This window comes from Phocoena sinus, chromosome 7 (genome assembly GCF_008692025.1).
Source record: "Phocoena sinus isolate mPhoSin1 chromosome 7, mPhoSin1.pri, whole genome shotgun sequence".
NCBI classification, from domain to species: domain Eukaryota; kingdom Metazoa; phylum Chordata; class Mammalia; order Artiodactyla; family Phocoenidae; genus Phocoena; species Phocoena sinus.
In genome coordinates this window covers 114,252,625-114,267,490 of record NC_045769.1, presented here as the reverse complement: position 1 = coordinate 114,267,490, position 14,866 = coordinate 114,252,625, and the positions used below count along the sequence as shown (strand labels likewise).

Below are 14,866 nucleotides of genomic sequence, written 5' to 3'. Positions count from 1 at the left end.
ATCCCCTCCGGGCGGGGGCGCGCGGCGCGGGCGGGGGCCCGGCGCCCGGTGTGCTGCAGCCGTGCGCGCGGGGGCGCTGCGCCGTGCGGGCGCGCGGCGGGCTGGAGCGCGGGAGTGCCGCAGCTCGCCAGCCGAGGCAGCAAGGCTCCGCGGACTTTTTTTCAAACTCCCATCAATGAGTCTTCGAGGAGGAGCGGGAGGCGGTGGCGGCGGCGGCGGCGGCGGACGCGAAGGAAGGCGAGGAAGGAGCGCGGGCCGCGCGGCGCGCCGGGGCCTCGGGGAGCGGCTCGCTCGCCGGCGGTAGGGTGGCCCGGCCCCCGCCCGCCTCTCGGTCCCCTCCCCTGCCTGGCCCGCCCCGCCCCGGCCGGACTGAGTCCCGGCACACGGCAGCCCGCGGCGGCTCGCCGCGCCAGCCAAGTTGGGATGGGGGCCCGCAGGCACCGCTCGGCGCCCCGGAGGCCACCTGCGTGCTAGAGGCAAACTTTTGTCTCCTTCGGTAAAGTGGCTTTGGCCTTCTTTTGCTTGCTTTTCGTCGCGAAGTGCCCCCTACTCCGGCCGACCCCGGGCCGAGGGGATGCTGCGCCGTCTCGGAGGGTCCCTCGGCCGGGTACCCGCGCCACGGCATGGGGATCCGGGCACCGGGCTAGCGGGCGGCCCGGGTACGGGTTCCGGCCAAGCCGGGCGGGGACGTAAGGGGGGGTCCGGGGAACTCGTGGCCGGGGGGCGATTTTGCATCTCCCTTCCCACCTGGGGGAAAGAGCCAGTCTTCTTGGGGTGCGCAGCCAGCCGGCCTCCACCCCGTCTCCACCTCGCCCGAGCCCGGGGCTGTTTTCTCGGGAGGTGGGGGTAGCGCCGGAGGCTGGGGTGCTGCGAAGCTCCAGAGGTGGGCGGTGGGAGTGTGTCTCCGGGTAGTGTGCCGGGGGTGGAGGGGCTGCAGCCACAGCCGCTGCGAACTTCTAACTGCACTTCTCGGCGCAGCCCGTCCCGAGCCCTGCCTTTCTTTCTTTCTCGCTCCTTCCTCCCCCTCGTCAGGCCCTGTTGCCCCCTCCCCCTCGGTCAGGCTCTTCCCTCCGGCCTCCCTCCTCGCTTCTCTCCTCCGCCTCTATTGCCCTCCGCCCCGAGAGCCGCTTGACTTCCCGAAGGGATCCGCGCGTAATCCCTCGCCCTTTCCTCGGGTCCCCCCAACCCCGCACTTTCTTCCCCGCCCCCACTCATCGTTCCCCCCCACCCCGGCAATCTCTCAACAAGTATATTTGCTGAGGAATTTGAAAAATCCACTACTGCAACTTGATCTGTGTGTGATGGATGGGGAGAGGCGCGGAGAGAGTTGGGCGCCAATCCTATTAAGGGTTTAGAAAGGGGAGCGTTTTACCCGGACGGGGGCGGGGGGGCGTGTAGAGGTGGGAGGAGGAAGGGGCGCGTGCTTGTGTGTGTGAGTGTGAGCGCGCCCGCCGCGTCGGGGAGCTGGAAGTCCACCCATCTCGGCGCCGTTTCAGCCCAGCAGTAATTGCTGTCATATCCTAGGAAATCCGACTTTTTCTGCGCGGGGAGCTCGGGATGGAGCCCGCGCGCTTCACCCCGGGTGACCAGCCGCAGGGACGCTCGTAGGCTTTGGGTCTCCCCCAGGGGGCCTTCCTCCACTCTCCTCTCTTTTGTGTCATTTTGATATGGTTTTCCGAGTTGATCTCGGCTGGAAAAGTAGACCTTTCCCTGGAGTCTGGTGCCGGGCCCCGGGGGTCCTTCCTGCGCTCCTCTGCCTTCTGGCCCGGGCATCCCGGGCGGTGCTCGGCCTGCAGCGCGGACTTTGCAGCCCAATGGCCGCGTCCGCGTCCTGGGCCCCCGCCCCGCCGCCCCCGCCGGGCGTGTGAAGGTTTAATCCCTACAGCTCCAGATAAAGGAGCAGTTGTAAAACGCTCATATGCTGTTTGCTGACGAGGCTCAGGGGGATGTTGGAGAATTTGAAAGTAAACGTTTCTCTCGCAAGCGGCATAAAATAGTGTTTAAGCAAATATTGTATTGGAGTGCTCAGGGGGCTCGGTGCCAGAAAGGAAAGTAAATAAACGGTGAAATCCAAAATGTACAGCCGTGGAAAGCCACGGAATAGGCGGGCTCGCCACCGGTGCCCCCGTGAGACCTGTTTGCTCTAGCCACCTCGCCTGCGAGACCCCTCCCCGCCCGTTTCCTTACCTTGCCTGGGGGTTTCCTTCCCTCGGTGGCTTCCCTTTGTGGGCGCCTGGGAGCGGCTTTGCACTTGGCTCTGCCGGGAAAGAAGTCATTGTGTGGCTCCCTGGGCTGGTCTCCCCAGAGCCAGGGAGGGCACCCTGACTATGCCTGGCTGCTTTGAGTTTTGGTGCCCTTTAGCCTCTCCCCAACTTCTGGTCCGCCCTGGGGCAGGATTTCTAGACTATAGCCTCTAGGCCACTGCAGCCACATCCCTGCGGAACCTCCCTGGTCCCCTTTCTTCCTTCATCGTTCTTGCTTTCGTTTTCCCAGACTTCGTGCTTCCCCCTTACAGCTGAGGGTTACAGGAAATCATGGAGATGTTCTCCCCCAGGTTTTAGGTCCCACTCAAGCCTAGACGCATGGAGAGTTGTCACTTGTCAGAGCGTTTCAGAGTTAGTTCAAGTTTGTGATATTTAGGGTGATTTGTATTTGCCCTTTGCTGGGAGAAATACGCTCATTTCATGAGGTTAGTTAGTGATTCTAGGGGGATTTAAACTAAGGCAGTGGAGGTGAGGGGCCCACTCGGCCAGGAAATAGCCCTCAGGTGACCCGGCGGTCTCTTGCTTTGGCATCTGAGTGACAGATTATAGTCAGAGCAGTCTGTTTTCAAAGTCAGTGGGCGAGGATACCGATGGGAGGGAGAGAAATACTTCCAAAGCAGGGCTGAGCTCACCGGAACAAGGCTGGACTGGCTGTTAGGGATGTTTTTTTATCTTCTGTGGGGATTGTTTGGAGGGGAATTTGCACAGGGTTCAGACTACTTCAGCAGGGCCTCCCAGGCTGCTTCCAAATTCACACTGACCCTGCCCGTGGCCTTGGAGGGGACTCTTGGCTTGGCCCACCTTGAAGGGTGTGTGGGGTTAGAGAGGCCCTTCTGGCTGGGCGGCCTTAGAAAGGCGGGCCCGTCCATGTTCTCAGGGATGCTCCAACCCACCTGTGGGGAACAGAGAAAATCCTTTGAGTTGCCTGGTTGGAAGAGGGGTCGCAGGGCCGCTGGTCAGCGACTCCTTGCCCGGCTGCAGGGGCCTTGGGGGCTGTGTACTGTAGCTGGCTTGTTTGCACTGCAGACTGAAAGATACACAAATACTTCATGCTTTGTGTACTCCCACACGTGCCCTGTACACAGTGCAGCCCCTAGGGCTGGATTAGCCAACCCGGAGATTCAGCAGGCAGACTGACAAAATTGAATATTTGCCTAATAAACACCCTTCTTCCAGCAGGGCCTCTCTTGACCACCCGGGGAAGGGCGGGGGGGGGGACCGTCACCCCACAGATGCCAGCGATTCCCTCCAACTGGGACCAGGAGGTTGTCATGCACACTTTGAAAGGCTGTGTGACCCCTACACACCCAGCTGGCTTGTTCAAGCACAAAACCCAAGTCCCACATCCTTGTGGAGTCAAGGGGTAGGGCAGCCTGCCTTTTCCTTGGGCAAGTGTGTGTTCAGCCGGGTTTCCTTTCATCTGAATGACGCTCGCTCCTGCTGGTGACGCTGGCTCCGGGGAGGTGGAGCCACCTGCCCTGCTTCTTTAGGATGGGGACAGGTTCTACCTGTGCCTGGGCCTGTTTCCCGGTACACGGGGACAGCCAGGCCAGGCCAGGTGGACCTAGCTGTGGACCACTGCAGCTGTTCCTGCTGGACCCTTTGAAATGGAACCCCGGGGAAGCAGCTCCCCGTCCCCCTTCTTCTTTTCAGTAAGTGTCAGAGGCTCGCACACGTGAAACACGTGAAGAATGCCAGAGAGAGAAACTGTATTCTCAGATTCCAGAAAATACAGAGAGGCTGCATAGGTGATTGTACTAGCCACCGGAATAGGCAGCAATTTCAGTGAACAAGGCTCCCTGGCTTCTAAAGAAGGCTCCCGGGAAGGGAGGCTTCTCTGTAATTGTAGCCTTAGGCTTGTTTAAAAGACGCTTTGGGAAGGGGTCCTGTTTGTTGTTAGGCAGTGTCTTTTGGTAAAGAGCAACAGCTTCGTGGGTTTTAAATAAATACTTGCCACCGGATTCAATACAATTACGTATTCCGAAATGAATTTGAGTGTTTGCTGTGGACTGTAAAGGATTAAAAAAAAAATCATTGATCATTGTTGTTAGATTTTGAGGGTGACCAAAACATCCTTAACCTACAAAACTATGTTTAAACCCCTGGGAAAATGCAGCAGCGATACCAGCAGACTTTCTGCATGTTTAGTATATTATTTTCCCCAATTCCTTCATCAACAAAAGCATCCTCAGTATGGTGGTTTGTGCTTTGATTCTGGCTTCTTAAAAAAAACACACGTGGGGGAAAATAACTCACTTAAGATGTGACCAAAGAGTTCATATTAAACTGTTGCTGAGATTTTTGGTTTCAAGTGAAAAAGTTAATGTGGTTTTATGTGTGTGTATGTGTGTCGTTTAAGAAAAAAAAAAGGTTGCTGGGAAGTGTGTTTTAACTGCGAGTGCCCTGTTTCATGCATTAGCATAAGAAAAAAGTTTTAGTGCATTTCCTATTGTCTTGAATGAAGAGTTTCAGCAAAGGGAGGGGAAGCAGCAAAAGGGTGATGGTGCATTGAGATTCTTCGGCAGCCCGGGCTCGTCATCTGCCCCTGAAATCTGTGATCGGATAGCACTTTTATCTCACTTTTCCATTCTCCGGCCTTTTTCACACGTTCACTTTTTGTCAAGGTTTATTGATTATGTTTTCTTCTCTGCAAATCTGTGGAAAATTTAATGAACCAAACACAGCAGTGAGATAAAGGGGGCTTTTTATTCATTAGCAAGGGATTGATTTCCCCCCTTGGGCCGAGGGCCCCCTGGCCGCCAGCAAGTGAGTGGAGGGGGTGGGAGGAGGCGGTGGCCCTGCTCCGGGCTGAGGCGGGGCTTCCCCGCAGACCGGCCCCGGCGAACATCAGAAGCTTCCTGATGGGTGTTCCGGGCCAGCCCCAGCCGCTGCCGCTGCAGACGCCGGCCTCGAGCTCGGGGGCCGGGCTCCTCCGCGATCGGGGCTCCCTGGGCTTGGGGGCGGGTGGAGGCGGAGTATACTTGTCTTCCCCACCCTGACAAACCTCTCGAGTGCCTGGGCCTTCCCGGGGACACAGTTAAGTATGGCCCTTCCTCCAGCCCCGACTCTCAGGCCTGTAATTAAGCAAAGCCCCTGGTGTGATTATGCTTTGCTGACTCTGCTGGGTTTGGAGCCACTTCCCTCCACGGAACAGGGTGAACTTTAGCTCTTTGCAGAGGCTTCCTGGGCAGACTGCACATCTGTCTGTCTGTCTGTCTCCCCTACTCCCCCATCTCCCTTCTTCTCTGCCCGCTTTGTCTTCTTCCCTTCTTTCTTTCCCCCTTTCTTCTCTCTTGCCCCCTCTCTCTCCCGCTCCTCCCCTCCCCGCCCTGGGTCTTCCTTCTCTCCTCCCTCCTGTCTTTTCGCTCTTTCCCTCCCTCTCCTCCCCGCCCATCTCCTCTTTCCTTGGGCATCTTTTTCTTTCGCTCCCCCTCCTCCCCCCCTTCCTCTCCCAGCCCCCCTCCAGTTTCTGCCCCGCGGAGGGCTGGCCGGGAGGCCTCCGGGACGCGGCGTGCCCAGGCCGTGGGGACCGTGTCCGCGTCCGTGGACCCCTCTGCGCTCCGAGAGCCCGCGCGCCGGCCGCGCCGCGTCCCTCCCACCTGCCCGCCCGCCCGGTTTGTGGCGCGCGAACAATGGCCACATTGTCCCGGCCGCGCACCGGCCGCCCCGGCGAGTGGCGGCAGGCGGGACCCTGCTCGTGGCGGCTCGGGAAGAAAGCCAGCGGCCCAGATCCAGATCGGCCGCCTTTGTCGCCGGGTGGGAGACCGCAGCGCCCGGGGGAGCCGGCGCCCACCTGGGGAAGGCGCTTCTCCAAAGGGCGCCCTCCCTGCCCTCGGCCGCTGGTCCTCCCCGCCCCTTCCCCGTGGCTCCCCTCCCCCTCCTCCGAGAAGGGATTCGTTCGACTTTAGGTGACAGTTTGCAGAGTGAATTGAGAGCATTTCGCTAGAGCCAGGAGAAGAGGGGCCACGTTACCGAACTTCTGGCGGCATCCGAAACTTTTTCTGTAAGGCATCTGCGCTGGTGCCGAAGGCCCCCTTTTGCCCTGACCCCCACCTTCCCCACCGAGGCAGGAAAGGAATGGTGGTCTCTCAGAACAGTATCCCCCCCTCAACCCATTCGCCTTGACGTGTAGGGACTCAAGACCTCTTAGCGCTTAGAAAAAGAAGGATCTTTGAATGCTTAGGATGTTAAAAGAGCATCCGTCCCTGCGTCCGAGTAGACGCTTAGCAATGCTCCTTTGTGTGCTGGACAATGCAATAAGTCAGCCCGACTTTTGAGCCACGTTTATAAGGAACTGTAAGGGCCGCTCAAGTACACTTGTGCTAAGTTGAATTGATTGAAATTTAATGGCGGTTAGTGGCGATGAATGGTAATGATTTCCCAGCGTATCTTTGGCATACTTGACATTAATAACAGTGTGTGCGTACCCGCACCGGGAGCCTGCCACACACGTGAGGCGGTAGCATTATTCATTTCTGGAGGTGCCAGTCCTTTGCCTCCTTCCTCTCCTGAAATCCTTTTCCTTCTCACCATAATTCAGTTGTTCAGATGATTTTTTAAAAACAGCAAAGGAAAAGGAGGAAAGAAACATCTTTCTGCATTGAGTTCGTACATCATTTCAACATAATTTTGTGCTCGTGATTTTTTTCCAATTCCTACGTAAATCAGCTTCTCATATACCAAATATGATGAATTTGTTTTAGCTGCCATCATGAATTAATGTTATGCAAATAGAAGCTTTGCAGGTGAAATGATTTACTTAATAATTTCAACTTCTAATATTTAAACTCATTCGTTATGTTGGGAGTTTAAAAAAAAACAAGTCCATATTTTTAAACCTGCGTTGGGGGAGATTGCTATGCAAGTATTTGCAGTGTAGGCAGGCCTTGAAGGCCAGAAAATAGCTCTTCATGTGTTGATTCTTTCTTGGAGAACCTATAGTTCACCACGTGGTGGCTTAAGAAGCAGGGGATAGAAGTCTTAACAAGTGCCGTCTGTGGGTGGGATGACACAAAGGCATGGAAATAAATCCACGGTGACCATCACGGTGATAGACCCCCAGGACTGAACGTGCTCTGCTCTGGGAACTAAGAAGGGCTTCGCTTTTGAACTGGTCTTGACTGAGCCGGGTGGTGAAGGGTGAAGGGGCTCCAATGCCCCCTGCCCTCATCTTTGTCATTTGCTGGTTGAGACCATCTTAAGAGCAAATCTTTAATGCCTGCCCATGAAGGTAGCAGAGATATAAAGAGTTGGGCAGAGGACTGCCACTCCCTGACCCCGAAATGCTAGGAAGACTTTCTTACGTGTGTCATCTTTTCAGGATGCTTTCTTCTGGAAAAAGTTGAGGAAGAGAGTAAAAGGGATGAATACATGCCCTGTGATAAGTAATGAGCCGAGGCCCTTGGGGTTACATCTGGGAGAGTGACACCCATCACTCAAGAGCTTGGTGACCCTGTGCCAGTCGGTTGGCCTCTCTGTGGAGGGGGAGGGAGCTAGGCAGATGTGATCTCTCAGATCCTCCGGCTTCACCAGCCTGAGAGCCAGCACACCCGGCCTCTCAAGACGTCAGGCCAGGCGGGGTGGAGGGACCAGGGTCTGGGCAAAGTGGGGGTTCTGGGTCTTTGCCTCTGCTTCTGGGGAGAGTGAAGTCCGAGGCCCTCTCAAGGAATCTGCCCCCGCTTCCCATCTCCCCGTGCCTGTCACCCTGCCTAGTCAGCTGTAGTGCTCGGGGCAGGTCCTGGATGTGGTCACAGGGGGAGCGGGGATAGAGTGGACTAGGGGACGTTGGTGGAGGGTGGGGGAGGCACTCGGCAGTGCCTTTTCAGACTCTCCTGAAATGTGTCTCGGATCTCTGACTATCGATAAGGGTCGGGTTTTGACTTGCTGTCTCCAAAAATTGAGATCATCGTGATCGGACGATGGGTTGAAGGTTCATCACTCAGCCGTTTCTGCAGACGGCAGTGGGTTGTGTGCGGTTGATACATTGTGTGTCCAGGCAGCGACAGCGTATTTAGGGCTGGCCCTCGCCGTCTGCGGAGATCAAGGTGAGGGGATGTCGCTGGCGCTCGTTTCTGTAGGGAAAGAAGGAATCTGACTCAGCAGTTACTCAGGAACTGTCAGGTGTGCTGATGGTAGGATGGCAGGCTTTGAATGTAACTCAGATGTCTTCATCTTTAGGAGATGTCACACACGTGATGTCACATGTTACTCACACGCGTGATGTAGTATGTTAGGCTGCCCTTCCGGTTAAGTGTGAATGTGGTGTGTGTGATATCTGTTTATGCTGATGTACGTATATACCAGGAAGTCTTTTAACTACCAGGTCTCTTTATGAATTAGATATTTTTCTCCTAAGATGCACTTAAATAAAAAGAGAAATAGCATAAGAGAGTGAAGTCAGAACTGGAAATGAGCTATAGCGGCAAATCTAAGAAAGCCTCCAGCGGGCTTCCAGCCAGGGATTCAGATGGAAAGCTGAGAAAATATGCAGATTCTCGGGCCCCCACGGAGACCCTATTGAATGTGAATTCTTATGGAGGGGACCCTGACATCCGCATTTTGTCAAGACTTTTTAGGGTGTGGTGATGGGAATTTAGTGATTTCTTTCTGTGATGTCCTTCACTTCCTGTGATTTTTGCGTTAACAAAGGGAGAACATTTGCTTCTTTAAGCCTGGATGGATAACTCAGGATTTCGACTTTCCAGCTATTTGCTGGACTGGAGGTTGGGGCACACAAACTAGCTGAGAATTGAGCTGCTTCTCCTCCAGAACAGCACAGAGGAGTGGGCTCTCTTTCTGAGACTGTCAGGTGGCTCTGGCAGTCCCCTGGTTTGCTGTGAAAGATACCTGAAGACCCCAGGAGAAACCACAGAGCAGCGAGCTTATTAAATCAGCACCTTCGTTTCTGTGCTGTGGGTTCTTGGCCGGAGGGTCCCTAGGATCGCTCCTTTGTTTTTTCCTGTATAAGAAACTACCTGTGCATCGTGATGGCTGTCTCACTGCTTCAGTGACCAGAAGTCAGTCCCTATTTGGGTCCAGTTCTGTGTTGCAGAGTTTTTTCAGATCTTTCGGAAGTGTGACCCCCACTGAGGTTTGACCGAAAGGCTTACCTGTGGTGTCTTTATGGTTCCTGAGAAGGACAGGAAGGATGAGTGAGGGGCTGGTGCGGGCTGTCATGCCTCCCAGCCGTGATGGCCTCAGGCCTGAAGCTGCAGGAAGTCTGCCTTGAGGAAGAGGGGCTGGTGGAGTGGCCTGGCCTCTCCTTTGCCCAGGTCCACGGTGAGGGAAGCTTGTGGCTGAGGTGATCCGCGGTGGTGGCTGGCATCTCGCCCCCAGCTCACAGCATCCGCTGCCTGCATCCTAGCCTTGGCATCAGCATATTTCGAGAACATCCCGTCTCCTCACTAGGACTTGAGTCGCCTTCAGAGTGAGAAGGCAAGAGAGATTCCAGAAGGAGTCTTTGACGAGTACAGGGCAGCTGGGTCATCAGGGAGGGCGTGGCTTCTCAGCTTAGAGTGGGCGTCCTGACAGCTGCCTTCCAGGTGTGTCTTAGTGTGAGACGGGGCTCTGAGTGGGAGCCTGGCGTGGCCCTCGCTCAAGGGCAGGGTCTTGGGGGTGGTGGCCTTTCCTGTCCCTGAGATCCAGCTGGCCTTGGAGACTTGGGCTCTTGGGGGAGCGTTGCGATGTGTACTGTCCTGGCCTGCACACTGTTGGCTTTCTGTTAATATTTCAAGTGCATGTGGGCAAGGACTTCAGGAGGGACTGGAAAAGGACCGCTTCCACACAATTGAAGCTGGGCCTTGTGGACTCACCCCGTCCACTCTGCCCTGGGTTCCGACTGTGGCTGCTTGGAGGCATTGGGCTGATGGGGAAGTGCGGTCTTCTTTCCACGTTAGCCCAGTTCCTCTGCTCGGTCTAGACCCCCAAGGGCAGATTGAGGGCACACTGCCCGGCGGCACCCCTGGCACTAGGAGCCCAGTGGGAAGTGCAATGAAGGCTGGTGGCATTTCCATCTCCCCTGAATCTCTGGTGTCCAGCATCGGGTGCCAGATCGGGCCCTCAGTCCTGGGACCCTCGGGCCCCCAGGGCCCAACCTAGCTGTTTTACCAAGAACAGCTAAGGCCCCACGCTCTAGGGCGGTGCTCCTTCATTGACACCCCTCTTCCCATCCTCCAGGGACCCCCGTTGAGCAGGCGGTCGCTGGTGGGCAGGAAAGATGGAGGTGCCATCAGGCTGAGGGCTCCTTTGGAATCTCTTTTTAAAAAATAAATTTTATTTATTTACTTCTGGCTGCGTTGGGTCTTCGTTGCTGCACAGGGCTTTCTCTAGTTGCGGCGAGCGGGGGCTGCTCTCTGTTGCGGTGCGCGAGCTTCTCATTGCGGTGGCTTCTCTTGTTGCGGAGCATGGGCTCTAGGTGCGCGGCTTCAGTAGTTGTGGCACGCGGGCTCAGTAGTTGTGGCTTGCGGGCTCTAGAGTGCAGCCTTGGTAATTGTGGTGCACCAGGCCCAGTTGCTCCGCGGCATGTGGGATCTTCCTGGACCAGGGCTCGAACCTGTGCCCTTGCATTGGCAGGTGGACTCCCAAGCACTGTGCCACCACGGAAGACCCTATCTCCTCAAGGGTCTTATTTTATTCTCTTTATTACGTTGTTGGGCATTTAGGTTTTTTTTCTAGTTTTTGTTATTGTAGATAACACTGGAATAGACATCTTTGTGTGTAAATGTTTACCTGAGATTCTAATCATTTCCCTAGAATAGATTTTTAAAAAAATATTTATTTTAAAATTTATTTTGGTTGCGTCGGGTCTTAGTGCGGCAGGCGGGCTCTTGGTTGCGGCATGTATGCGGGATCTAGTTCCCCGACCAGGGATGGAACCCGGGCCCCCTGCATTGGGAGTGTGGAGTCTTACCCACTGGACCACCAGGGAAGTCCCTAGGATAGATTCTTAAAAGTGGAATAACTTGGTAGAAGTATTTGGACAGCTGTTCTTGAGGCCCTCAGTAGGGTTTAGAGGATTTCCATTAGTAGTTTTCTAGCTTTTGGGGAGAGATGTGAGATGTTAGATTGAGGTTCTCAGAACAGCTGTGTACAAATCAACGTAGAGCAATTAGTTGCGTGCCTTCTGCCTGCCCAGTGACTTGCAAAATATGGCCTCATTCTGCAGATGGGTGAACTGAGTCTCAGAGACATCGGATAATCCCTGCATTTCCCTGAACAGTGGGAGGAAGAGCCCTGGGCAGAGGCTGGTGCCCCGACCAGGACCCTCTCCCAGAGCTGGCTTCTGAGTGCTGCCCTGACCCACCCTGTGCAAACGCTACAGCACTGATTCTCAACCATGGCTGTTTGTTCCTCAGGGGATATTAGCCCATGTCTGGAGACGGTTTTTGCTGTCATAACTGGTGGGCGGGGGGGGTTGCTCCTGAGATCTAGTGGGTGGAGGCCAGGGATGCTGCTTAGCGGGCCGCCAGGCACAGGGCATCCCCCGTGACACAGGATGGTCCAGCCCAAATGTGCCGATGCTGCGACTGAGTGACCCTGGGTGGAGGTCCCCAGCAAGGCCTGCTGTAGTGTTCCCCTCCTTGGCTGACACAGCAGCATGCTGGAGCCGGGGCTTCGGAGCAGGCAGTGGTGCTTTTTTCACACCTCACTCTCTCACCAGGCTAGAAATCTTCAACCTTCTTTTCTGTGCCCTGAATTTGAAACAGTGTGGCAGTTGCCATCAAGAGGAGTTCCTTGTGCAATCCATCAGTCAATCAGCTAGCACTTACTGGAGCATCTGTTACGGGCCTGGCATGTGTTAAGCTCACTGCTGTAGGCTCACACCTTGCTAACTTGGTTAGGAGCTGGCGGCCATCGAAATCCCAGCAGATTTCTCCAGTGTGCATCTATCCTCCTCCTGTATCCTCCATGTCTAGCAGGAGGCTACTTTAGGAGAGCCAGGAATTGGCTGGTGTGACCTCAAAGGCAGTTACCTAGGAATATGAACCAGGAGCAGATACTGCTGTCATCTGAGAGAACCTGTCTGCTTTCCTGGCTTCAGGCTAAGTTTCCTACTTAATGAATTTTGTACCGGCTCTTCTTGGCTAGTCAGGGATCATAGAGTCCTGGGTCCTAATAGTGAAAAGCCCAGGGGTGGGGGCCATTGGCGGTGGCTCATTTATTTAACCAAACAGTTGTGCCTGAGTAAGTCCGGGAAGGCTTCCTATAAGAGGCCAGTGTCACTTGGAGGATGAAGTGTAGGGTGGGGACCCAGCAGGATACAGAGGGGCCCTTTATGAGAGCCTGGGATGCTTTGAGGGGGTGGCTTTTTGATCCCAGGGATGGCTCCACCAACTTATTGTCAGCCGTGGTTTATCTTCATCCAGGACATGAGGTATACACATGCAGGGGACTCAGGTTCTTTCTGGGACTGGAACATTCGGGATCTGATGTGCAGCAAAGTGATTATCACCTTTGCCCTTTCATTTTCCTCCTTTTGGGTTTGGGCCAACTTCATTTCTCAGGTTATTTTTTTTCTTACAGTTAGGCTTTTCCCTCTTTTGTGGAAAAGAGGGAACTCCCAGCAAATATGCACATACCTCTTCTCATCCCACCAACCCTTGCCCATCTGTAGGCAAGGATATGGTGTCTGACCCTGCTTCCACCTATTCTTGACCTGCTCCCTGAAGATAACTCCCGTTCAGGGTCTGTTGGAGGGAGTGATGGGTGGAAAAGGGATGAGAGGGCTTCCCTGGTGGCGCAGTGGTTAAGAATCCGTCTGCCAATGCAGGGGACACGGGTTCGTGCCCCGGTCCGGCAAGATCCCACATGCCGCGGAGCGGCTGGGCCCGTGAGCCATGGCCGCTGAGCTGCGCGTCCGGAGCCTGTGCTCCGCAACAGGAGAGACCACAACTGTGAGAGGCCCGCGTACCACAAAAAAAAAAAAAGGGATGAAAAGATGAACCTGGTTTTCAGAACACTCTTGACTATGATCCTCAGGAACACCTTCAGTGATTTAAGAGTAGTAGTTGTCGTGCATCCCACCATCCGTCCATCCGTCCATCCACCCACCCATCCATCCATCCATCATTTATCATCCACTCACCCATCCATCTTCCACCCATCCATCTATTGATCTGTCATCATCCATTAGCCATCGACTGTCCATCCTTCATCCTACATCCATCCATCCATCATCTGTCCATCCATCCATCATCATCCATCCACCCATCCATTATCCATCATCCATTGATCCATCTATCTTCTATTCATCCGTTATTCATCCAGCCATCATCTTCCACCATCCATCCATCCATCTATCATACATCTGTTCATCCATTCATCTATCCATCTTCTATCCATCCATCACTCATCCATCTTCTGTCCATTCATCCATCCTCTATCCATTTATTCATCCATCCGTCCATTGACTACAGGAATTTTAAAGGCCTTTGCTGTTGGTCCTTGGCATACCCTTCCTCTCCTATCCATGGAGCCAGTAACTCAAGGGTCACATCCTCTATGGAATCATTCCTGTCTCAGACCTAGGCTTCTGCTCGTCCCTGGGGTTTCCCTTACCTGTAACACTCATCGATACTGTCTTGCCATTGCCTTTTATTTGTGCTTAGTAATTGTTTGTTGATCAATGGATTCTAGGAAATTTCTCAATGGGAGAAAATGGCATTTGTTCAGTTTCCTCTGACAACTCTCTAAAGAAATGAGCCCACCAGGCGGTCTCCAGATCGGCTTCCTTAAGACAGCAAGACTGCTTGTTTATAAAATTAGTTTGTAATACGTCAGAGTTGTATTTTATATAATCCAGGTATGTGTTATAGTTCATTTGGGCCCCCTACATAATCTCTGTGTACAATGTTTTTATAATCACTCTGAGGGGGTTTTGGTGGGAGACAGGGTGTTTTAGCGGTTAAGGCGTTGGAAATGTAGTGAGGTAACCGGGGTTCTAGTCTGGCTTTGCCTGGAGGGTAATAGGAGACCTTGGGTGAGCCATTGTCGCCCTCTGAGCCTCTCTTGGTTTATTCCTTGTCCATCAAATGAGACGGTTGGAATAGATCATTTCAAGCAACCTTTAAGCCCTGATATTCAGGGCCTAGGATCACAGTTTCTCTACTTTAGCAATTAGAGAGGGTTGAATTTGGGGTTTGTAGACTCATGGGTGGTCACATCACTGATTTGCTTGAATAAGGAAGCAGCCCTTGGCCTTGACATTCCCATAGGAGGTTCTCCGTCTCTAAACACCGTGATGGCCTCTGGTGGCAGGGCCTCAGAGACCGTGCGCTGTCTTAGCACCATCCCCATGGGTTGTGCTAGGATAACAACCCCGTGCAGGAGGAATCATCGTGTGCATTTTAAAGATGCTGTGGAGGTCGTCTGGTTTCACTGGACTTGCCCGAGGTCCCAAAGCAACAACAGTCAGGGTCAGTTCCCCATTCGTGGGGGGCTCTGCTGTATCCTCGGAGGGCAGAGCAGGGCACAGTCTTTGTCTCTGCAGAGACCCCTCTGTCTGGGAGGCCTGTCCCTGGCAGTCCTGATAGTGGGAATATATGCATGGTCCTTTCATCGGTCCCCACCTGCCTCTTGCATCTCCCGAGCCAAGAGGTGGTCCT

The 14,866-nt window shown here is 54.3% G+C and overlaps 1 protein-coding gene across 1 annotated transcript in view; it reads left to right on the top strand.

The window, feature by feature from the left end:
* The first annotated feature begins 382 nt into the window (after nt 1–382).
* Nucleotides 383–14,866, top strand: part of GLI2 (GLI family zinc finger 2) — a 247,536-nt gene continuing 233,052 nt past the window's right edge. The window contains exon 1 of the mRNA XM_032638319.1: nt 383–496. The gene's annotated coding sequence lies outside the window, so the exon portion shown is untranslated. The remainder of the gene's footprint in view (nt 497–14,866) is intronic.